The sequence below is a fragment of the Bufo bufo genome, chromosome 1 (assembly GCF_905171765.1).
Source record: "Bufo bufo chromosome 1, aBufBuf1.1, whole genome shotgun sequence".
Taxonomy (NCBI): Eukaryota; Metazoa; Chordata; class Amphibia; order Anura; family Bufonidae; genus Bufo; species Bufo bufo.
In genome coordinates this window covers 699588818-699614191 of record NC_053389.1, presented here as the reverse complement: position 1 = coordinate 699614191, position 25374 = coordinate 699588818, and positions in this window count along the sequence as shown.

The following is a 25374-nucleotide window of genomic DNA, read 5'->3' as shown; positions in this document are numbered from 1 at the left end:
AAGCGTCTGATATACTGCACATCTGGGATAAGACATGCTTAAGTGAGTGTCACTTTTAGTCCACAAATACCGCTGTCATATAGAGTTAAGAAAAATAAAATTAAGTGCAATACTCTACATCAGGGTTTTTATTGGCGGTTAATTTTTTTTAACAGACTTAACCACTTTTTACTTTGCTTCGTAAACGCTAACTATGAGGCAAACATCTAATAAGGGACGCGGTCATGGTCATGGTGTTGGTGGAGCAGCCTCTGGTGCAAGGAGAGGATGTGGCCGTTCTGCCACAGCTACACGTCCTACTGAACCTAATACCTCAGGTCCCAGTAGCCGCCAGAATCTACAGCGATATTTGGTCGGGCCTAATGCCGTTCTAAGGATGGTAAGGCCTGAGCAAGTACAGGCGCTAGTCAATTGGGTGGCAGACAGTGGATCCAGCACGTTCACATAATCTCCCACCCAGTCTTCTGCAGAAAGCGAACAGGTGGCGCCTGAAACCCATGCCCATCAGTCTGTCACATCACCCACATGCATATCGGGGAACCTGTCTGAGCCTCAAGTCATGCAGCAGTCTCTTATGCTATTTGAAGACTCTGCTGGCAGGGTTTCCCAAGAGCATCCACCTAGCCCTTCCCCAGGGGTGGAAGACATAGAATGCACTGACGCACAACCACTTATGTTTCCTGATGAGGACATGGAAATACCACCTCAGCACGTCTTTTATAATGACGAAACACAGGTGCCAACTGCTGCGTCTTTCTGCAGTGTGCAGACCGAAAAGGGGGTCAGGGAGGAAGACTGGGTGGAAGATGATGCAGGGGACGATGTGTTCCTAGACCCCATATGGAATAAAGGTTGTGCCACTGACTTTCAGAGTTTGGAGGAAAAGGCAGTGGTGAGGCCGAGCCAACAGCGTAGCAAAAGCGGGAGCAGGGTGCAAAAGCAGAGCAGCCGTCGCCAAAACTGTTCGCCTGCTACTGGCCACCGTCACCAGGGACCGAGCACACCAAAGGCAGCTTCAAGGAGTTCCCTGGCATGGCACTTCTTCACACAATGTGCTGATGACAAGACTCGAGTGGTTTGCACGCTGTGCCATCAGAGCCTGAAGCGAGGCATTAACGTTCTGAACCTTAGCACAACCTGCATGACCAGGCATCTACATGCGAGACACGGGCTGCAGTGGAGTAAGCACCTTCAAAACCAAGAAAGGGCTCAGGCCCCTCCTACTCCCTCTTCTGCTGCTGTCTTGGCCTCTTCCTCCGCCTCTGGAGGAACGTTGGCACCTGCCGCCCAGCAAACAGAGGATGTGCCACCTACAACACCACCTCCGTCACCAAGCATCTCCACCATGTCACACGGAAGCGTTCAGCTCTCCATCTCACACACCTTTGAGAGAAAGTATAAATTCCCACCTAGCCACCCTCGATCCCTGGCCCTGAATGCCAGCATTTCTAAACTGCTGGCCTTTGAAATGCTGTCATTCAGGCTGGTGGAGACGGACAGCTTCAAACAGCTCATGTCACTTGCTGTCCCACATTTCGTCGTTTCCAGCCGCCACTACTTCTCCAGGAGAGCTGTGCCCTCCCTGCACAACCAAGTATCGGATAAAATCAAGTGTGCACTGCGCAACGCCATCTGTGGCAAGGTCCACCTAACCACAGATACGTGGACCAGTAAGCACGGCCAGGGACGCTATATCTCCCTAACTGCACACTGGGTAAATGTAGTGGCGGCTGCGCCCCAGGCGGAGAGCTGTTTGGCGCACGTCCTTCCGCCGCCAAGGATCGAAGGGCATCATTCTTTGCCTCCTGTTGCCTCCTCTTCCTACTCAGTTTCCTCCACCTCCTCATCCGGTCAGCGACAGACCTTCACCACCAACTTCAGCACAGCCAGGGGTAAACGTCAGCAGGCCATTCTGAAACTGATGTGTTTGGGGGACAGGCCCCACACTGCGCAGGAGTTGTGGCGGGGTATAGAACAACAGACCGACGAGTGGTTGCTGCCAGTGGGCCTCAAGCCCGACCTGGTGGTGTGTGATAATGGGCTAAATCTCGTTGCAGCTCTGGGACTAGCCGGTTTGACGCACATCCCTTGCCTGGCGCATGTGCTGAATTTGGTGGTGCAGAAATTCATTCACAACTACCCCGACATGACTGAGCTGCTGCATAAAGTGCGGGCCGTCTGTGCGCACTTTCGGTGTTCTCACCCTGCTGCTGCTTGCCTGTCAGCGCTGCAGCGTAACTTCGGCCTTCCCGCCCACCGCCTTATATGCGACGTGCCCACCAGGTGGAACTCCACTTTGCACATGCTGGAGAGACTGTGCGAGCAGCAGCAGGCCATAGTGGAGTTTCAGCTGCAGCACGCACGGGTGAGTCGCACTGCGGAACAGCACCACTTCACCATTAATGACTGGGCCTCCATGCGAGACCTGTGTGCCCAGTTGCGTTGTTTCGAGTACTCCACCAATATGGCCAGTGGCGATGACGCCGTTATCAGCATTACAATAACACTTCTATGTCTCCTTGAGAAAACACTTAGGGCGATGATGGAAGAGGATGTGGCCCAGGACGAGGAGGAGGGGGTCATCTCTAACACTTTCAGGCCAGTCTTTTAGAAGTGTCTCATAAAGAGGATTTTTGCAACAGCAGAGGCCAGGTAATGTGATCTAATATTACTGTCTCCTGAAGTGTCTGGGATTTGAACCCACAACCTCCATGTACCATGTATCAGAGGCAAAGCATTTACCCACACAGCCATAATGGCTGCATTGCTACTGATTGAAAAAATATGAGACTTCTACTGTTATAGCTGGCTAAGTGTACATCTATACACATGACAGCTGCCCCAACACACCCAGCACTGCTATATCTCTATATGATAGCTGCCCCAGCACACCCAGCTCTGCTACATCTAATACACATGTCAGCTGCACCAGCACACTCAGCTCTACTATATCTCTATATATGACAGCTGCCCCAGCAAACCCAGCTCTGCTACATCTATACACATGACAGCTGCCCAAACACACCCAGCTCTGCTACATCTATACACATGACAGCTGCCCCAGCACACTCAGCTTTGCTATATCTCTATATATCTATCTACTGTATAGCAATACTTAGAGATATATAGATGTAGCAGAGCTTGGTGTGCTGGGGCAGCTGTCATATATAGAGATATAGTAGAGCTGAGTGTGCTGGTGCAGCTGTCATGTGTATTAGATGTAGCAGAGCTGGGTGTGCTGGGGCTGCTATCATATATAGAGATATAGCAGAGCTGAGTGTGCTGGGACAGCTGTCATATAGAGATATAGCTGTGCTGGGTGTGTTGGGGCAGCTGTCATGTGTATAGATGTACACTTAGCCTGCTATAACAGTAGAAGTCTCATATTTTTTTTCAGTCAGCAGCAAGGCAGCTCTTATGGCCGTGTGGTTAGGTGCTTTGCCTCTGATACAGAAGGTCGTGGGTTCGAATCCCAGCAGAAACTTTTCTGAAATACAAGCACTGACTCATACAGGAAGAGGCTGCATTGCTGACATGGAGGTAAGTAGAAGTGTTTATTATTATTTTTTTAATACCCGACTGTTACTGCCATGGGGGGAGCAGGAGGCACTTGATACTGGCACATGGGGGGGGGGTTGGCACCTGATACTGGCACATGGGGGGGGGGAGGCACCTGATACTGGCACATGGTGGGGGAGAGGGGTTGGCTGGCACCTGATACTGGCACATGGGGTGGGAGGCACTTGATATTGGCACTTTTTTTCGGGGGGGGGGGGAGATGGCACTATGATACCTGGGACATGGGGGGGAGAGAGGCACTTGATAATGGCACGTGGGAGGGGGGTTTGGCACTTGATACTGGCACATGGGTGGGTTTGGCACTATGATACTGGCACATGGGGGGGAGAGGCACTTGATACTGGCACTTTTTTTGGGGGGGTGGCACTATGATACTGGGACATGGGGGGGAAGAGAGAGGCACTTGATACTGGCACATGGGTGGGTTTGGGACTATGATACTGGCACATGGGGGGGGAGAGGCACTTGATACTGCCACTTTTTTTTTGGGGGGGGGATGGCACTATGATACTGGGACATGGGGGGGAAGAGAGAGGCACTTTACTGGCACATGGGGGGGTTTGGTACTATGATACTGGCACATGGGGGGTGGGAAGGAGAGAGGCACTTGATACTGGCACATTGGGGGGGGGGGGGGGAGAAGGCACTATGATACTGGGACATGTGGGGAGGAGGAGAGAGGCACTTGATACTGGCACATTATTGGGGGGCACTATGGGGGACACTAGGCCGGCAGCCTATCAGAGGCCGGACACTGAGGGGCATCTACTGGGGCACTATATATGGGGCATTTTATACTGGTACATTATGGGGGGCACTAGCAGGAAGGGGGGAGAGGAGCACTATGGGGGAATTTACTGGGGGCACTATATAGGGGTATTTTATACTGGGACATTATGGGGGCACTATGGGGACATTAGCTCAACTGGGGGCATTACAAGGGGGTATTTTTGCACTGTCACATTATAAGGAGAATTATTTCTACTGGGGGGGCATTATGGTGGACTTTATTACTCCCCCATGGTATGAGCCCCTAGTAGCAGCACCAGCCTCTCCCTGCTCTGCTATCCCTCTGCCCCTTCTCCAAATCCTTATTATGAAATCTTTCTCATTAGGATAAAGCACAACATCAGCTCCTCCGAGCCCCCGGCCAAAGTGTGGAAGTGGCGTCCGAGATCCCCAAGGGCCAAGTCAAGTAACTGTAAGTTTTCATGTGAAATATGTTTATGTTATACACATATAGCATACACTGTGCCACACAATACACAGTATACCTCTACACTCTGCCCCACAATATACAGTATACCTCTACACTGTGCCCCACAATATACAGTATACCTAAACACTGTGCCACACAATATACAGTATACCGCTACACTGTGCCAAAGGAGTGGGGTTTACACAGGAGGAGGGAGGTGCAAAGCGCGCTGGGGGGGCCCTTACAAATATTTGCTGTGGGGCCCAGTCACTTCTAGTTACGCCCCTGCTGCAGTGCCTGCGCAACGACTGCAGAGTTGCCCACATTTTAACGTGTGCAGACTACTGGGTGGCCACCCTGCTGGATCCCCGTTACAAAGACAATGTGCCATCCTTAATTCCCTCACTGGAGCGTGATCGGAAGATGCGCCGGGGGACAAGTGGAAGCACAAGGCGAAGGCAGGGGAGGAGGAAGAGGTCGCCAACATAGCTGTGTCAGCGCCAGCACCTCAGAAGGCAGGTTTAGCATGCCCGACATGTGGAAAAGATTTGTCACCTCGCCGCAACAACCGGCCCCAACTGCTGATATGGAGTGTGTTAGCAGGAGGCAGCATTTGAACAACATGGTGGAACAGTACCTGTGCACACGACTACACGTACTGACTGATGATTCTGCCCCATTCAACTTCTGGGTCTCCAAATTGTCCACATGGCCAGAGCTTGGCCTGTATGCCTTGGAGGTGCTGGCCTACCCTGCAGCCAGTGTACTCTCTGAACATGCATTTAGGACGGCAGGAGGCATCATTACAGACAGACGCAGCCGCCTGTCCACAGCCAACGTGGACAAACTCACGTTAATTAAAATGAACCAGGCTTGGATCCCACAAGACTTGTCTGTACCTTGTGCAGAATAGACATTTATACCACCATCAAACATACATTCTTGTACTCAAGTGCAATGATTTTTTGTTTTCTTTTTTTTTTATTTGTCCCAATATTTTGGGGGCTACCTACCCGATAAAAAAAAAAAAAAAAAACATTGTTGGCTACCTGTTCCTCCTCCATTGCTGCCTCCACCTACAACACCACATTCACCGCCTCCTCAACCTCCGACTCCATATCCACTTCCTTCTCTGAGTTGCAGGTTAATAATTTGGCATTTTTAGTTATTTTATTTCATTTCAAGTTATTTCCCTATCTACATTTGTTTGCAGAGCAGTTGCCATGCTCTTAAGCACATTTTACTGCCTTTTACATCCCTCTATCCTTTTCAAGGACTATTTTAGAGCCATTTTAATTTAAAAAAGTGGCAATTTTAGTGCCCTAAATTGAAAAAATTTTTATTTTCAATTGTCGGGTGACATTTTACCATTTTTGGCGTATACAAACCCCTGCTGTGCCTGGGTAACAGGGGCCTAAATCTCTCCAAATCCTCTGTTGTATTGCTGGGTGACATGTACCCCCTTTTGCCGTGAATGAACCCCTGCTGTGCCTGGGTGACAGGGGCCTAAATCTCTCAAAATCCTCTGTGCTATTGCTGGGTGACATGAACCCCCTTTTGTCGTGAATGAACCCCTGCTGTGCCTGGGTGACAGGGGCCTAAATCTCTAAAAATCCTCTGTTCTATTGCTGAGTGACATGATCCCCCTTTTGCCGTGAATGAACCCCTGCTGTGCCTTGCTGACAGGGGCCTAAATCTCTCAAAATCGTCTGTTCTATTGCTGGGTGACATGTACCCCCTTTTGCCGTGAATGAACCCCTGCTCTCCATTGCTGACAGGGAACTAAATTTAGTGAAAACATCTGTTACTGATCGGAAGATGCGCGACTACAAGCGCACGCTGCTGATGGCATTCCCACCTGACAGCGGGGGCACAGTGGAAGCACAAGGCGAAGGCAGAGGAGGAGGAAGAGGTCGCCAACGCAGCTGGGGCACCACCAGCACCTGAGAAGGCAGGATTAGCATGGCCCAAATGTGGAAAAGCTTTGTCAGCCTTGGAGGTGCTGACCTGCCCTGCAGCCAGTGTATAGTGTGAACATGTGTTTAGCACGGCAGAGAGCATTATCACAGGCCACAGCTAATGTGGACAAGCTTACGTTTATTAAAATGAACCAGGCATGGATCCCACATGACTTGTCCGTACCTTGTGCAGAATAGACATTTATACCAGCCTCAACCATCCATTCTTGTACTCAAGTGCACTTATTCTTAGTTTTATTTTGTTATATGTCCCAATATTTTGAGGGATACCCCAATTTAAAAATAAAAAATAACACAAATCAGTGTTGGCTGCCTATTCCTCCTTCACCGCCGCTTCCACCTACACCGCCAGGTCAACCTACACCGCCACATCCACCCATCCACCGCCTCCTCAACCTCCTACTCCTAGATCCAGATTGTTATTTTAAATTTTTCTGTATTTTATGTTATTTTAAGTCATTTCACTATCCACATTTGTTTGCAGAACAGTTGCTCTTTTGATGCCTTTTGCAGCCCTCTAGCCCTTCCAGGACTATTTTAGAGCCATTTTAGTGCCCAAAAGTTCGGGTCCCCATTGACTTCAATGGGGTTTGGGTTCGGGGTCAAGTTCGGGTCCCGAACCCGGACTTTTTTTTCAAGTTCGGCCGAACCTGCCGAACCCGAACATCCAGGTGTCCGCTCAACTCTACCCCTCTCTAGTAGCTATAGCCTGTACTATTATTACGCTCCAGAAATACATCCAGGCCCCTCTTGAATTCCTTTATTGTACTCACCATCACCACCTCCTCAGTTCCATAGTCTCACTGCTTTTACCGTAAAGAATCCCCTTCTATGTTTGTGTAAGAGCCTTCTTTCCTCCAGACGCAGAGGATGTCCACTCATCACAGTCACAGTCCTGGGGATTAATAGATGATGGGATAGATCTCTGTACTGACCTGATATATTTATACATAGTAATTAGATCTCAGTCGTCTTTTTTCTAAAGTGAATAACCCTAATTTTGATAATCTTTCAGGGTACTGTAGTTGCCCCATTCCAGTTATTACTTTAGTTGCCCTCCTCTGGACCCTCTCCAGCTCTGCTATGTCTGCCTTGTTTACAGGAGCCCAGAACTGTGCACAGTACTCCATGTGTGGTCTGACTAGCGATTTGTAAAGTGGTAGGACTATGTTCTTATCCCGGGCATCTATGCCCCTATTGATACAACCCATTATCTTATTGGCCTTGGCAGCAGCTGCCTGACACTGGTTTTTGCAGCTTAGTTTGCTGTTTATTAAAATTCCTAGATCCTTTTCCATGTCAGCGTTACCGAGTGTTTTACCATTTAGTATGTACGGGTGACTTGCATTATTCCTTCCCATGTGCATAACGTTACATCTTTAATATTTCTGTTATCACTGTAAGTGCTCATGAACACGACCGTTGGATGTTTTGCAGTCTGCAAATTGCGGATCCGCAAAACATGGATACCGGGTGTGTGCATTCCGAATTATGCCGAACAGAACAGCCGGCCTCTAATTGAACAGTCCTATCCTTGTCTGTAATGCCAACAATAATAGAACATGTTCTATCATTTTGCAGAACAGCCATGCAGACATACAGACACGGAATGCACAAGTCATTTTATTTTTTTATTTTTTTGCGGCCCCATTGAAGTGAAGTGAACGGTACAGAAATGGAAAAAAAAAAGTTAGTGTGCAGGAGCCCTAAGGTGGGCCCCCAGAATCAGTTACAATGGTGGGCCCTAAGTACCTCAGTCCGACACTGCAGTGAGCGGTTACTTTTTCCACACAAATTAGTATAGTGTGACAATACACAATGGTATGTACACATATACACTCACCTAAAGAATTATTAGGAACACCTGTTCTATTTCTCATTAATGCAATTATCTAGTCAACCAATCACATGGCACTTGCTTCAATGCTCCTGGTCAAGACAATCTCCTGAACTCCAAACTGAATGTCAGAATGGGAAAGAAAGGTGATTTAAGCAATTTTGAGCGTGACATGGTTGTTGGTGCCAGACGGGCCGGTCTGAGTATTTCACAATCTGCTCAGTTACTGGGATTTTCACGCACAACCATTTCTAGGGTTTACAAAGAATGGTGTGAAAAGGGAAAAACATCCAGTATGCGGCAGTCCTGTGGGCGAAAATGCCTTGTGGATGCTAGAGGTCAGAGGAGAATGGGCCGACTGATTCAAGCTGATAGAAGAGCAACGTTGACTGAAATAACCACTCGTTACAACCGAGGTATGCAGCAAAGCATTTGTGAAGCCACAACACGCACAACCTTGAGGCGGATGGGCTACAACAGCAGAAGACCCCACCGGGTACCACTCATCTCCACTACAAATAGGAAAAAGAGGCTACAATTTGCACGAGCTCACCAAAATTGGACTGTTGAAGACTGGAAAAATGTTGCCTGGTCTGATGAGTCTCGATTTCTGTTCAGACATTCAAATGGTAGAGTCCGAATTTGGCGTAAACAGAATGAGAACATGTATCCATCATGCCTTGTTACCACTGTTCAGGCTGGTGGTGGTGGTGTAATGGTGTGGGGGATGTTTTCTGGGCACACTTTAGGCCCCTTAGTGCCAATTGGGCATCATTTAAATGCCACGGGCTACATAAGCATTGTTTCTGACCATGTCCATCCCTTCATGACCACCATGTACCCATCCTTTGATGGCTACTTCCAGCAGGATAATGCACCATGTCACAAAGCTTGAATCATTTGAAATTGGTTTCTTGAACATGACAATGCGTTCACTGTACTAAAATGGCCCCCACAGTCAACAGATCTCAACCCAATAGAGCATCTTTGGGATGTGGTGGAACGGGAGCTTCGTGCCCTGGATGTGCATCCCTCAAATCTCCATCAACTGCAAGATGCTATCCTATCAATATGGGCCAACATTTCTAAAGAATGCTATCAGCACCTTGTTGAATCAATGCCATGTAGAATTAAGGCAGTTCTGAAGGCAAAAGGGGGTCCAACACCGTATTAGTATGGTGTTCCTAATAATTCTTTAGGTGAGTGTAAGTACACAGTGGGGGAGATTTATCAAAACTGGCTTAGTTGTTCCAATGAAGCTGTGAAAAATGAAAGGTGGAATCTGATTGGTTGCTATGGGCAACTAAGCCAGTTCTAGTTTACACCAGTTTGATAAATGACATTATATATACACTGCTGGAAAAAAATAAAGGGAACACAAAAATAACACATCCTAGATCTGAGTTAATTAAATATTCTTCTGAAATACTTTGTTCTTTACATATTTCAATGTGCTGACAACAAAATCACACAAAAATAAAAAAATGGAAATCAAATTTTTCAACCCATGGAGGTCTGGATTTGGAGTCACACTCAAAATTAAAGTGGAAAAACACACTACAGGCTGATCCAACTTTGATGTAATGTCCTTAAAACAAGTCAAAATGAGGCTCAGTAGTGTGTGTGGCCTCCACGTGCCTGTATGACCTCCCTACAATGCCTGTGCATGCTCCTGATGAGGTGGCAGACGGTCTCCTGAGGGATCTCCTCCCAGACCTGGACTAAAGCATCTGCCAACTCCTGGACAGTCTGTGGTGCAACGTGACGTTGGTGGATAGAGAGAGACATGATGTCCCAGATGTGCTCGATTGGATTCAGGTCTGGGGAATGGGCGGACCAGTCCATAGCATCTATGCCTTCGTCTTGCAGGAACTGCTGACACACTCCAGCTACATGAGGTCTAGCATTGTCTTGCATTAGGAGGAACCCAGGGCCAACCGCACCAGCATATGGTCTCACAAGGGGTCTGAGGATCTCATCTCTGTACTTAATGGCAGTCAGGCTACCTCTGGCGAGTACATGGAGGGCTGTGCGGCCCTCCAAAGAAATGCCACCCCACACCATTACTGACACAATGCCAAACCGGTCATGCTGGAGGATGTTGCAGGCAGCAGAACGTTCCCCACGGCGTTTCCAGACTCTGTCACGTCTGTCACACGTGCTCAGTGTGAACCTACTTTCATCTGTGAAGAGCACAGGGCGCCAGTGGCGAATTTGCCAATCTTGGTGTTCTCTGGCAAATGCCAAACGTCCTGCACGGTGTTGGGCTGTAAGCTCAACCCCCACCTGTGGATGTCGGGCCCTCATATCACCCTCATGGAGTCTGTTTCTGACCGTTTGAGCAGACACATGCACATTTGTGGCCTGCTGGAGGTCATTTTGCAGGGCTCTGGCAGTGCTCCTCCTGTTCCTCCTTGTACAAAGGCAGAGGTAGCGGTCCTGCTGCTGGGTTGTTGCCCTCCTACGGCCTCCTCCACGTCTCCTGATGTACTGGCCTGTCTCCTGGTAGCGCCTCCATGCTCTGGACACTACGCTGACAGACACAGCAAACCTTCTTGCCACAGCTCGCATTGATGTGCCATCCTGGATAAGCTGCACTACCTGAGCCACTTGTGTGGGTTGTAGACTCCGTCTCATGCTACCACTAGAGTGAAAGCACCGCCAGCATTCAAAAGTGACCAAAACATCAGCCAGGAAGCATAGGAACTGAGAAGTGGTCTGTGGTTACCACCTGCAGAACCACTCCTTTATTGGGGGTGTCTTGCTAATTGCCTAAAATTTCCACCTGTTGTCTATCCCATTTGCACAACAGCATGTGAAATTGATTGTCACTCAGTGTTGCTTCCTAAGTGGACAGTTTGATTTCACAGAAGTGTGATTGACTTGCAGTTACATTGTGTTGTTTAAGTGTTCCCTTTATTTTTTTGAGCAGTGTATAAAGAAAATAATGTCTGAACTCTCAAACACTTTATTCACTCCTGTGGTCACAATGTTACAATGTTTTCAGCTCATTCACAGAGTCTCTTTTCAAGCTATGAGCTAAAACATTGCGACTAGTGTTGAGTGAACTTGTGTTTTCAAGTTCGGCGTACAAGGCTAAGGTTATCTAAGAATTTTGTTATGGATTCCGCTAAAACGGACCATAAGGGTCTATTCACACTTCCACAACTGTTTTGCGGTCCGCAAATTCCTTATCCGCAAAACATGGAAACCAGCCATGTGCGTTCCGCATTTTGCGGACCGCACATAGCTGGCACTATGATAGAAATGCTTATTCTTGTCCATGGCTGCGGACAAGAATAGGACATGCTCAATTTTTTTTTGCAAGGCCGTGGAATGGAAATGCAGATGCGGAAAGCACATGGTGGTGCTACCCACAGCTTTTGCGGCCCCATTGAAAATGAATAGGTCTGGACAATTGCGGAACGAATGCGGACCTATTATGCGGAGTGTGGACGTGTGACTGGACCCTTAGCATTGGTCCGTGGTAGCAGAATCCATAACAGAATTCTTACATAACCCAAACCTGAACCTTGTATGCCAAACCTGAAACACATGTTCACTCATCCCTAGTTGCGACCACAGGGGTGAATAAAGTGTTTTTCTGTTCACTCAATATATTATATTTGTGGTCAAGGCTCCGGGAGGAGCACTGGATGAAGGTGAGAGAACTAATTACTGTTGAACCTAAATTGGCTAGTGGTGTGCCTTTAGCCATGTACGCGGGTAAGCCAAGAAAAGGGGGCAAACCCTAAGGAGTCTGAGCTTGGAGTGGGATTGTAAATGAGGGAGGGTAGGGTGGGGCACCACAAAATTCCGACGAGCCTGGAGAGACCGTTCGGCAGGTAAATACCCTATGCCCCTCCCACAAATGCAGGCTGGGATCCAGCCTGCTGTACTTGTGGTCAAGGCTCCGGGAGGAGCACTGGACGAAGGTGAGAGAACTAATTACTGTTGAACCTAAATTGCCTGGTGGTGTGCCTTTAGCCATGTACGCGGGCTAAGAAAAGGGGGCAAAACATGGATTTAGGCAGTTTATTAAATAAGAAATTTACAGAACCAAGTTCGAAAAAGCTTTGGCGATCTCGACCTGCGGATGTGGAATGTAGCGGGAAAAACATGAAGATTGCCATTGTCCCATTTTACGTATAATATGAGCTGGGACGCCGTGTTTGGATGCAGCGGATGTGGCCCCGATCCGGAAGGAGTGCCCGGATATGGAGGCAGCGTGGAACCCTAGACCTGAATCTAGAGAGCGGATATGTTTGATAAACTGTGCAGAAGAAAGCGAGAGCACGGGAAATGGCAGCAGGGGACTGTCGGGATTTCTATCACTGAGCGTGGAGAGCAGTCGGGTGAGCACTGCCACTGGGCACCAGGGATTGAAGGTTTTAAAATACTTGACCTGAACCGGTGGACCGACCTGGGAGGTTTTAGAAGTGGGTAGGAGGAAAATGAAGTGGTCAAGTCTATGGTGGAGCTGACTGATTGCTGGGCCTAGATGTTGAGCTGAGGTGCAGCAAAACTCCCCTGGTCTGAGGAACCCATAAAAGCTGAGGTAGAGGGCAGCCTGAAGGATCAAGCTTTTGAATGGCCCGAAAGGATTACCATCTAGGGCGGCAGAAATCTTTTGAATTCCCCTGTGACTGGTTATCTGGTGGGAGTAGACGGAGAGGAGAGCTTCTGAATGCCTCTCAAGACTGCCTTGACTGCCTGGGAAGAAAAGAAGGAGATGTGACTGGGATGGTTGATCATGTAGTGATGCTGGATTCCCGCTAGATAAAGTCTGATGGTATTGTGAGACAATCTGAGCTCTTTATGACAGTACGCCAAGAAAGCCAGGATGAACGAGACTTTGTCCTTTTTCCCCCCAGGATGAAGGCGTGAGAATTGTTTGAACGTGTTCCACCCGGTTTGATAGTTCCTAGCTGAGTTGGCCGAGAGTGACTTGCGGATGAGACCGTGGGCTACCGAAATGTAAGTATTTAATCCATGATCAGGGCTTTGAACCTTGGAGGGTTGATTCCGATTCTCCGAGCTCCTGGCATGATCTGAAAAAATAAATTGAAATTTAACTGGGAAAGGGCATCGGCTGCAGTGTTCTTCTTACCCTGTACGTGCCTTCAGATGATGTGGAAATTTAGCTGCAAGGAAAACCAGGTAAGTTTGCGAACTAGACGCATGACCTTGGGGGAACTGGACCTACCTCTGGCGAGGATGTCGACTACCGCTTGATTATCCGTCATGAAGCATACTGGCATGTTTTTCCATGACTGACCCCAGACATGAGCGGCCGCTACGATGGGGTAAACTTCGAGCAGGGGAGAGGATTTGGCAGCCTCCTGGTCCGAAGAGATTTGCGAGGGCCAAGGACCAGAAAACCACTGGTCCCCGCAAATGGCTCCAAACCCGAGGGATGCGGCAGCATCGGAAAACACCAGGGGGGAGGCGTCATTCCAGTGAGGGACAAAAAGTGAAATGCCGTTCCAGCTGGACAAGAAGACTGACCACATGGCCAGATCTGCCAACACATCGCGCTCTAGATGAATGAGGGAATGATGGTCTGAGGCCGTTGGAAGGAGTCTGAGTAGCCCGGAGATGAACGATCTGCCCTGCGGCATGATCCTGGCGGCAAAGTTGAAAGACCCCAACAAAGATTGGAGTTCCAGCTTTGACACTGTTCGAGTGCCCACGAACCTGGCTACTGAGTCCTTGAGTCTGATTAATTTGTCCAGGGGAAGTCTGGCCTCCATTTTGATGGTGTCTAGGGTGATACCTAAGAAGGTGATTACCTTGGAAGGACCCTCAACCTTTGAGGGGGCTACTGGGACGTTCAGGTTGCTGAACAGGCTGAGTAGGCTATCCAACCTATCTGGAACGTGATTAGCCTGCACGATGAGCAAACAATCGTCCAAATAATGAATTACCTCGGACAATGGGCATGATTTACCAGGATCCAGTGAAGTGCTTGGGCAAACTGATCAAAGAGCCAGGGGCTGCTCTTTGATCCGAACGTCAAGCGGGTGGCGAAATAATACCGTTCTTTCCATTTAATGCCATAAAACTTCCACAGGTGTGGCAGGATTGGCAGCAGCTTAAAGGCATCCGAAATGTCTGCCTTTGACAACCAAGCTTCTGCTCCGACCTGTAGGATTAGCTGTATGGCTTCGTCCAAAGAAGAGTACTGCATGGAGTACTCTTCTGACGGGACCAGAGAATTGAGACTAGCGGTGCTGGATGCATGAGGCGCAGACAAATCGTAAATTAGTATTTTTTTATTTGAAGATTTTTTTGATACTAAGCCTATGGGACTGACACGATGCACGAGGAAGGGAGATTCAGAAAAAGGGCCAATCATGAAGCCTTTCCGTAATTCTGCATCCAACAGTTCGTCAACCGCCACAGGGTCTGCCAAGGATAATAGGAGGTTGGGGCATTCCCAAGTGACCCGCGGAAGGGTGACTTACCCTGTGTGAAAACCCTCGGAAAAACCATTCTTAAGGAACAGGACAAAATCAGGGTCATGGTGGTCTTGAAGAAGGGAGAGTAATAGGTCGATGTTGATGTCGGCTAGTCAGGAGCGTTTGGCCGTTCGCTGGGAACAGGAGGACTGGGGGTGGGCCCTAAAACAGATGGAGCAAATATGGAGCGCTTTTGCATTTATCGTAACTGCAGAAGCCTAAATTGAAATTATTGCAAATTTGGTTCTTGCCTAGGAAGGTGATGGGACGCCCAAGTTTATCCGTAAATGGGTTGGGTTTTTGTGCTCCGATGTTGGTGGTTGGCCTGGAAGGGGGGGGTTGGTGACGTGGGGGCACCAGTCGGATGAATGAAGGACTGACTGGCAGTTAGAACATGCTGGGGCTTTCTGGCCGGCAAAATGCCTGCAAGAGAGCTCCATATCAAGGACGGCCCAATTTGTGAAGTGCTGATACTGGAGAAAGGCCGCTGCTGCCTTTGCTGAAAATGACCGGTGATAATCATAAAAAGCGAAACCGCCGTATTTGTAGCCTAATCCAGTGATTCTATACATGTATATGTCTAACTCTTCCCTTCGGTGGGGGTGCGGGGAGCACACAATATCCCGGTATCGGCTGAAGGTTAGCATGAATTCAGGGATGAAGAGTTTTCTATTGAGGCGGGCGTCTTTAGGCCTAAGCACGACAGACACATCACCGCAGGCAATCGTTTTGTTCTCAATTGTGTCGTGGGTAGAAATAAGGATAGCAGCCAGATTGATGTCCTTCCCTGCAAAAATATCTCGCCTGATATTTTCTGGCACGAAGAAGGCGGGGGCGATGTCGGGAGTGCTGAGACCTATACCTGGGGCGGTGGACCGGGAAGTGGAAGGAACGGCTTCGGGTTCTGGGGGAGGAGGAGACGTGGAATCCTTGTTTTCGATGGCCTGAAGCCTGGTATCAATGTCAGAAATTGATGACGCCAGACTATTGATGGTGGCGTGGAGTTGGGTGAGGGATAATTGGATGGTGGACATGGACACCTGCTCGTCAGAGCCCCTGGGTGGTTCAGGAAAAAGCAAACGATACAGCTCGGCTTTTCGCGCTGAAGCAGAGTGGCGGATCCCCTTTTTTTTTAGTTCTGTAATCAACTTGGGGATAGTTCAATTTCTGTATGATGCGCGGCTGGCTGGTTCGGAGATTGCTGATTCTGGAATAGACATCGAGTCTTCTATGTCGGAAACGGGGGACATGGTACCGCTGTGAGTGTGGGCACACCGTTGAGCCGGATCCTGTTGGAAGGACATGAAGTGAAATAACAAACCACTCTGCACAATTTTTTTTTATGTTGGTGGTTGGCCTGGAAGGGGGGGGTTGGTGACGTGGGGGCACCAGTCGGATGAATGAAGGACTGACTGGCAGTTAGAACATGCTGGGGCTTTCTGGCCGGCAAAATGCCTGCAAAAGAGCTCCATATCAAGGACGGCCCAATTTGTGAAGTGCTGATACTGGAGAAAGGCCGCTGCTGCCTTTGCTGAAAATGACCGGTGATAATCATAAAAAGCGAAACCGCCGTATTTGTAGCCTAATCCAGTGATTCTATACATGTATATGTCTAACTCTTCCCTTCGGTGGGGGTGCGCGGAGCACACAATATCCCGGTATAGGCTGAAGGTTAGCATGAATTCAGGGATGGAGAGTTTTCTATTGAGGCGGGCGTCTTTAGGCCTAAGCACGACAGACACATCACCGCAGGCAATCGTTTTGTTCTCAATTGTGTCGTGGGTAGAAATAAGGATAGCAGCCAGATTGATGTCCTTCCCTGCCAAAATATCTCGCCTGATATTTTCTGGCACGAAGAAGGCGGGGGCGATGTCGGGAGTGCTGAGACCTATACCTGGGGCGGTGGACTGGGAAGTGGAAGGAACGGCTTCGGGTTCTGGGGGAGGAGGAGACGTGGAATCCTTGTTTTCGATGGCCTGAAGCCTGGTATCAATGTCAGAAATTGATGACGCCAGACTATTGATGGTGGCGTGGAGTTGGGTGAGGGATAATTGGATGGTGGACATGGACACCTGCTTGTCAGAGCCCCTGGGTGGTTCAGGAAAAAGCAAACGATACAGCTCGGCTTTTCGCGCTGAAGCAGAGTGGCGGATCCCCTTTTTTTTAGTTCTGTAATCAACTTGGGGATAGTTCAATTTCTGTATGATGCGCGGCTGGCTGGTTCGGAGATTGCTGATTCTGGAATAGACATCGAGTCTTCTATGTCGGAAACGGGGGACATGGTACCGCTGTGAGTGTGGGCACACCATTGAGCCGGATCCTGTTGGAAGGACATGAAGTGAAATAACAAACCCCTCTATACAATTTTTTTTTATATATTTATTTATTTATTTTTCTTCTTACTTACCTGGATCCAAGGATGGGTTAGAACGAAACTTTCAGAAAAAGCCAGGTATGGCCGCGAAGAGGGTGAAACTTCTCACACCCTGCGAACCTGAGATTTGTAAGTGAGGAAGAAAGCTTAACTGGTACTTGTGTGAAGGAATGCACCCAGAACATTCCTATAGGGAGACTTACGTATGGACCGAGTGACGATTAGGGAGCAATGAAAAAACCTGAACGAGGAGAAAAGAAAACGACAACCTGAGCGTGTCAGGCAATCCACGAAAAACGTTTAGACCGTGCTGGATGATTGGGCTTGGAGAATAGGGATGCGGCCTAGGGTTGGTGCTGAAAAGAGAGACGGGGAGAACGTGCTGACGAGACAAGGACCTTGTGCAATAGGTGATGGGAGTGGACAGAAGACGTACCTGAAGTATTGGTCTGAGTTGAATGGGACAGGCGGATAAACATAGACTGGACCGAGGGACAGGTGGATGAGACGACGTGACCTGAATGTATCAGGTGAGGACATGATGTGACCTGAGCGTGTCAGGCAGTAGACCACAAGACGACCTGAACGTATCAGGTAAACAAAAACACAAACGACCTGAGCGTATCGGGCAGAGGAAAGTGGTACGACCTGAAGGTATTGAGGCAACGGAAAGAACATCACCTGGAGTAAAAGGTGAAACAAACGTGTCCTGAGCGTATCAGGTAGAAGACGAACATGACCTGAACGTATCAGGTGAGTCGAATATGTCCGGCCCTATGGCACGACCACGCCCGGGACGCACCGGATGGCGAGAACCCCACTGGATGCCAGCACCTCGCTGAAAAAAGTGGCAGGCAGTGGGGCCACATGACCTGCGCACAACGGGCAACGGAGAGCGACAGGACCCGAGATTAACAGGTGAAGAAAACTACATAAAATGACTGTGAAAGACACAAGACTGAGTGTGACAGGCAAATAGAAAAACACGACCCGGATACAGGCAGGTAGTAGAGGGAACCGTCTTAAGCAAGGCGGTAAATAGAACAAAGACAATGACTGACGTGACAGGCAGTAGAAGATGACATGAGAACCGTAGAAGAATTGAGCGTGACAAGACAGTAGGAGGGGGGATGACCTGGGCGACATGAGTTGAGCAGAATAGACAAATGGACAGTGACGGTGACTTTAGTAGATGAACAAACGAGCAGTGAAAAGACCAGAAACGGAACAGGCAACAGGACAACAAGGGGGCCTGATCGTATCAGGCAACCGGACACAAAGAAAACTGAACGTATCAGGCAACAAGACACAAAGAAATAGAAGAAAAAATGGATTGCGCTGCAGGAGAGTGTACTAGAAATAATCAAAGTCACAGAGTAATTTTCTTCCTATGTAAATCTTTAGTCAAAAGGATTCATCCATGAACATCAAACACAAACTGGGATGTAGAATTCTGAAATAAAATAGAGACCGCACGATGGTGTAGTAACTTCGAACAGAGTGCAACCTAATTGCAGGTTATACTCACAAAACTCGGATGGTGATGAGCATAGAGAGCCGGCTCAGCGCTATCAGGGACCCAGGAGCTGCACACCTCAGCTGCAGTTCACCAGACCCGACGGATGAATAGAATCTTGAATCGTTTCCACAGGCACAGGCTGGATCTCCAGGTAAAACCACTTTAAGCAGAATGTCAAACTTTGCACTCTTCAGTGTCTCAGAAGGAAAGATATCAGCCAATGGTGAAGTATATACCACAAGGTTGAATAAAAATGGATTTATTATACTCACAAACAAAAGAGTTTTGGAGCAAATTTAAAACAGGTATAAGATGCCCGACCCGGGTTTCGCCATAATGCTTCGTCTGGGGCGTGTGTTCCTAATTACATGCAGCTGAATAAAAAGGATCATGAGGATCCAGAGTACCTCCCTTGTTGGGCGTCATAGAACTTACAACAAATATAGACCACTTCTAAAATATATAAATAGACACACAAAATGCTGCCTCTCCCGCAAATAGACGGGTATACAGCTTGAAAGAGTTGTGATTACTAAAAAATTTTTAAAAATAAAGTAATTTCTCCTTTTTAAAAAAAATAAATAAATAAATAAATAAACACAAATAGATACAATCATCTCGGGACCAATAGCTTACTATCATAAAAGCACAAACCTCTTGTAGAAACATCCTCAATTTAAACAATGCAAGCATTTACATCGCATTCTATATTAAGACCCTGGGGTTGGATGGTGTTTAATAGAAACATCCATTCCACCTCCCTTTTATTCAGTATTGAAATGAAATCCCCCCCCCCGTATAGGGGTACGGACCAGCTCAATACCGGTAAAAAGGAGCCCTCTGGGATTTTTTTGGTGGTGAATTTTAAAGTGAAGGGAGACACTATGGGTCTCCAGACCCTTTTTAATATTTCGGATATGTTCTTGCACTCGGGTCTTTAAACTACGTGTGGTTCTACCCACATATTGGAGGCCACAAGGGCACTCTAACAGATATATGACACCCACATTATTGCATGACAGATTGCCTTTTATTTTAAAACTACTACCTATTCTTTTGTTAGATACTACGGAGTCCACACAAATTTTTCGATCTTTAAAGATGCGGTTTTTGCAAGGTATGCAAAAACCGCACCATGTGAATTTACTCCTATGCGCAAAAGGATATTTTTTATTGGTAGCAAAGCTAGCGCTATGTACTAGCTTGTTTGTTAAATTGCTAGCTCTTTTAAAAACTAAAAAAGCTTTTTCTGGGAGATCCTTATTCAAAACCGGATCATTCTGAAGTATGTGCCAGTTTTTATTAATCATCTGTTTGATAGAACCCGCTTGGTTGTTGTATTGTGTTATGAACATATATCTGGAATCTTTCTTTTTTCCTTCACTATTTTTGTCCTCACTTCTTATATCACCTATAATCGGGGTAACTTGCCGCTTATCTTCTATTGCTTTTATACAGTCATCCAAAAGATCTTCTTGATATCCTTTTTGGAGGAATCTAGTTTTGATCATTTTTCCCTGTTCCTTGTAATCTTCCAATTTAGTGCAATTCCTCGATATCCGTTGGAACTGACTTTTGGGGATGTTTCTGAGCCAAGAAGGATGATGGCAGCTATTCAATTCTATATAGGTGTTAACATCCACAATTTTAAAAAAGGTTTTGGTTTTGAGCCTATTGTCCTCAAAAAAGATAACTAAATCCAAAAAATCGACAGAAGTGTCGCTAATTTGGCTGGTAAACTTGAGGTTGAAAAAATTCTTGTTAATATCAACTATAAAGGACTCAAGCCCCTCTTTTTCACCTGACCAGATAAGGAGACAGTCATCGATGTATCTGCGCCAAATTAATAGGCGCCCCTTTCCCAGATCTTTGTCGAGGATTGTGTCTATTCTCTCCCTTTCCCACATGGTCATGAATAAATTCGCCAGGCTTGGGCTCCTTTTTACCGGTATTGAGCTGGTCCGTACCCCTATACGGGGGGGGGGGGGGATTTCATTTCAATACTGAATAAAAGGGAGGTGGAATGGATGTTTCTATTAAACACCATCCAACCCCAGGGTCTTAATATAGAATGCGATGTAAATGCTTGCATTGTTTAAATTGAGGATGTTTCTACAAGAGGTTTGTGCTTTTATGATAGTAAGCTATTGGTCCCGAGATGATTGTATCTATTTGTGTTTATTTATTTATTTATTTATTTTTTTTAAAAAGGAGAAATTACTTTATTTTTTAAAAATTTTTAGTAATCACAACTCTTTCAAGCTGTATACCCGTCTATTTGCGGGAGAGGCAGCATTTTGTGTGTCTATTTATATATTTTAGAAGTGGTCTATATTTGTTGTAAGTTCTATGACGCCCAACAAGGGAGGTACTCTGGATCCTCATGATCCTTTTTATTCAGCTGCATGTAATTAGGAACACACGCCCCAGACGAAGCATTATGGCGAAACCCGGGTCGGGCATCTTATACCTGTTTTAAATTTGCTCCAAAACTCTTTTGTTTGTGAGTATAATAAATCCATTTTTATTCAACCTTGTGGTATATACTTCACCATTGGCTGATATCTTTCCTTCTGAGACGCTGAAGAGTGCAAAGTTTGACATTCTGCTTAAAGTGGTTTTACCTGGAGATCCAGCCTGTGCCTGTGGAAACGATTCAAGATTCTATTCATCCGTCGGGTCTGGTGAACTGCAGCTGAGGTGTGCAGCTCCTGGGTCCCTGATAGCGCTGAGCCGGCTCTCTATGCTCATCACCATCCGAGTTTTGTGAGTATAACCTGTAATTAGGTTGCACTCTGTTCGAAGTTACTACACCATCGTGCGGTCTCTATTTTATTTCAGAATTCTACATCCCAGTTTGTGTTTGATGTTCATGGATGAATCCTTTTGACTAAAGATTTACATAGGAAGAAAATAACTCTGTGACTTTGATTATTTCTAGTACACTCTCCTGCAGCGCAATCCATTTTTTCTTCTATTTCATTGTATGGACTTTTGCTCACTTGCGTCCAGGATTTTGCAGCGCTAGAGAGTTTATTACTTGAACAGAATCTGTACCTTATTTTTCCTAAGACACAAAGAAAACCTGAACGTACCAGGCAACAGGACACGAAGAAGACCTGAACGTATCAGGCAACAGGACACGAAGAAAACCTGAACGTATCAGGCAACAGGACACGAAGAAGACCTGAACGTATCAGGCGACAGGACACGAAAGACCTGGTATGTCAGAAAGAGGAGAACCGAACCTTACCTATGCGTGATGAGTAGACAGTGCTAGTGTAAAAGTGATGAAAGTGTGATGGGACCGAGGAAGGTACCCACCTGCTGACGAGTGCTGGTGCAAAAAACCCTTTTTTTTTGACAACTGACACCTGTGGCAGTGTAAGCGCTGCTGAAGAGACGCAGCATGTGGATGACAGATTGGAGGGTTCTCCACCGGGCCAGACCCGCGGATCTATGGCACTTGGACCCGGAGGAGGTCCCTCGGCGTGGGAAAATGGAACCCAGGCCATCAGAGGATGCCGCGAGTCATGAAACGGTGAAGTACATGATAAAAAAAAGAGTGGCAGCTGGACCTGGACACAACAAACACAGGGGGAGGAGGGAGAGAACCTGGGGACACAACAACACAGGGGGGGAGGATGCTAGTTACTTAAAATAATATCCCTCATCCAAAATCTGCCAGCCATAAGCCATTAATGGGGCCTGATCTGCTCCACTGACTGTGTATGATTATAGCACCTCCCACCATTACTCTAATTGAGAAAGACGATTATATTGCGCCTAATCGCATACTAGATGTTTTCCAAAGAAAAATGCCCATCTGACAGGGCAGGCCTCTCGTTGCGGGAATGATATTTAAGCCAAGAGAACAGGGAAGTTAGGTAATGCGACGGCGTCCATGGACTTATCAGGGAAGCAAGCAGCAGTGGAGCCGCTATATTCATGTCCCAGACGATAATGTGCGGTGGAACGCTGCAAACGGGGGTGAGGCGGCGCGGACCGCCCGGCTGGTGGCGGCCGCCCGTGACACCAGAAGTAGCCCCGCAGGAGAGTGCGTGCCGCCGCTGCACCGCTCATGCTGGAGAAGCCGGAACCGGAAGTCGCGGGAAAATTACGCCATGCACCACGAAATGCCGACGAGCCTGGAGAGACCGTTCGGCAGGTAAATACCCTATGCCCCTCCCACAAATGCAGGCTGGGATCCAGCCTGCTGTACTTGGCCTGATGTGCTGCCATTATATATACACACTGAGCAAAAATATAAACGCAACACTTTTGGTTTTGCTCCCATTTTGCATGAGCTGAACTCAAAGATCTGAAACATTTTCTACATACACAAAAGACCTCTTACTCTCAAATATTTTTGACAAATCTGTCTAAGGCCGCATGCACACGGCCGTTGTGCGGCCGTTCCGTGCATTGGGGACCACAATTGTGGTCCCCAATGCACAGGCAACATCCGTGCAGCGGGCCGGACCCATTCAACTTGAATGGGTCCGTGGTCTGTCCGCACCGCAAAAAAAAAATGACATGTTATATTTATTTGCGGTGCGGAACAACGGAAAGAAACACCACGGAAGCGTTCTGTTCTGTGACACCGTTCTGCATCTCCGGAATTGCGGACCCATTCAAGTGAATGGGTCCGCATCCGTTATGCGTGGTGCACGCGGCCGGCGGCCGTGGATTGCCAACCCGCCATTTGCAGGCCGCAATACGGCCACGGCTGTCCAACGGCCGTGTGCATGAGGCCTAAATCTGTGTTAGTGAGCACTTGTCCTTTGACAAGATAATCCATCCCACCTCACAGGTGTGGCATATCAAAGTGCTGATTAGACAACATGAATATTGCACAAGTGTGCCTTAGACTTCCCACAATAAAAGGCCACTCTGAAATGTGTACAGATTTGCCTTATAGCGGGAGGGGCGGTGTCAGAAAACCAGTCAGTATCTGGTGTGGCCACTATTTACCTCACCAGTCCAACACATCTCCGCCGCATAGAGTTGATCAGGTTGTTGATTGTGGCCTGTGGAATGTTGGTCCACTCCTCTTCAATAGCTGGTCGAAGTTGCAGAATATTGGCAGGAACTGGAACATGTTGTCGTATACACCAATCCAGAGCATCCCAAACATGCTCAATGGGTGACATGTCCGTTGAGTATGCTGGCCATGCAAGAACTAAGATATTTTCAGCTTCCAGGAATTGTGTACAGATCCTTGCAATATGGGGCCATGCATTATCATGCTGCAACATGAGGGGATGGTCATGGATGAATGGCACAACAATGGGCCTCAGGATCCCACGGTATCTCTGTGCATTTTAAAATGCCATCGATAAAATGCACCTGTGTTCGTTGTCCATAACATATACCTGCCCAAAACATAACCCCATCGCCACCATGGGCCACTTGATCCACAACGTTGACGTCAACAAACCGCTCACCCACACAATGCCACACACGCTGTCTGCCATCTGCCCTGAACAGTGAAAAACGGGACTTATCCTTTAACCGAACGCCTCTCCAACGTGCCAGACGCCGTTGAATGTGAGCATTTGCCCACTCAAGTCCATTACGACGACGAAATGCAGTCAGGTCCAGACCTCGATGAGGATGACGAGCATGCAGATGAGCTTCCCTGATATGGTTTCTGACAGTTCATGCAGAAATTCTTTGGTTATGCAAACCGATTGTTGCTGCAGCTGTCTGGATCATGGAGGTGAACATGCTGAATGTGGAGGTCCTGGGCTGGTGTGGTTAGACGTGGTCTGCAGTTGTAAGGCCGGTTGGATGTACTGCCAAATTCTCTGAAACACCTTTGGAGACGGCTTATGGTAGAGAAATGAAGATTTATCGCGCGGGCAACAGCTCTGGTAGACATCCCTGCAGTCAGCATGCCATTTGCACGCTCCCTCAAATGTTGCGACAACTGTGGCATTGTGCTGTTTGATCAAACTGCACATTTCAGAGTGGCGTTTTATTGTGGACAGTCTAAGGCACACCTGTGTAATATTCATGCTGTCTAATCAGCACCTTGATGTGCCACACCTGCGAGGTGGGATGGATTATCCCGGCAAAGGAGAAGCGCTCACTAACACAGATTTAGACAGATTTGTGAACAATAGTTGAGAGTAATGGGTTTTTTGTGTATATAGAAAATGTTTCAGATCTTTGAGTTCAGCTCATGCAAAATGGGAGCAAAACCGAAAGTTTTGTGTTTTTTTATTTTTGCTCAGTGTATATTAGGGTTATTCCTGCAGTATATAAATCTTTTGCTAGAGATAGTTGTGCATTGTGTGTGTGTGTGTATTGTGGGGATTCGCTCTAGTAGTCAGCACAAGCGGACGCAGTATAGAGGCAAAGGCCAGTTTATAACTCAAAAACTTCAGTACTTATTCACAATTGTTGCAGTATTGGTGTTAGA